The sequence below is a fragment of the Stigmatopora argus genome, chromosome 11 (genome assembly GCF_051989625.1).
Source record: "Stigmatopora argus isolate UIUO_Sarg chromosome 11, RoL_Sarg_1.0, whole genome shotgun sequence".
Classification (NCBI taxonomy): domain Eukaryota; kingdom Metazoa; phylum Chordata; class Actinopteri; order Syngnathiformes; family Syngnathidae; genus Stigmatopora; species Stigmatopora argus.
The window spans coordinates 16,064,433-16,065,115 of record NC_135397.1 but is presented as its reverse complement, the minus strand read 5'-3'; the positions used below and the strand labels follow the sequence as shown (position 1 = coordinate 16,065,115).

The 683-nt window shown below is 44.9% G+C and overlaps 1 pseudogene; it reads right to left on the bottom strand.

Moving 5' to 3' along the window:
- Window positions 1-360: 360 nt before the first annotated feature.
- On the bottom strand, window positions 361-480 carry LOC144085198 (5S ribosomal RNA; annotated as a pseudogene).
- Between the last annotated feature and the right edge of the window lie 203 nt (window positions 481-683).

The following is a 683-nucleotide window of genomic DNA, read 5'->3' as shown; positions in this document are numbered from 1 at the left end:
ATGTATGGCAACCAACTGCATTCAAACATGAATGATCACAGAATATTTCATGAGTAAAGTATTTTTCAACTGGGTTCTAATTCACTGGTTCTTTTGCATAGCACCAGCAAAAGCCCTGAACCCTGTATCGGTGGCCAGCCGATCCCAGGGCACAAGCACACGGACAACCATGCACACACACCCATACCTAAGGGCAATTTAGAGTGTCCAGTCAGCCTACTGTGCATGTCTTTGGGATGTGGGAGGAAACCGGAGTATCCTGGAGAAAACCCACACAGGCCCGGGGTGAACACGCAAAATCCACACAAGTGGACAGACCTGGATTTGAACCCAGGACCCCCAGACCGGTGAGGCTATCAAAGCTTACAGCACCTGGTATTCCCAGGCGGTCTCCCATCCAAATACTAACCAGGCCCGTTCCTGCTAAGCTTTCGGAGATCGGACGAGTTCGGCCGATTCCAGGGTAGTATGGCTTTAAGACGTTACTATAATGATTTGAAGATTAATATCCTCAACACATGGAAATACTAGGAGAAAAAATATAAACACTATTTACTGAAATATGTTAATGGTTAGCTGCCAATTAAAAATATTATTTTTTAACATTATAGATAGAGCATTTGGAGACAAACAGTGTACAGACGCTCCCCTACTTACGAACGAGTTAGGTTCCGAGCGATTGT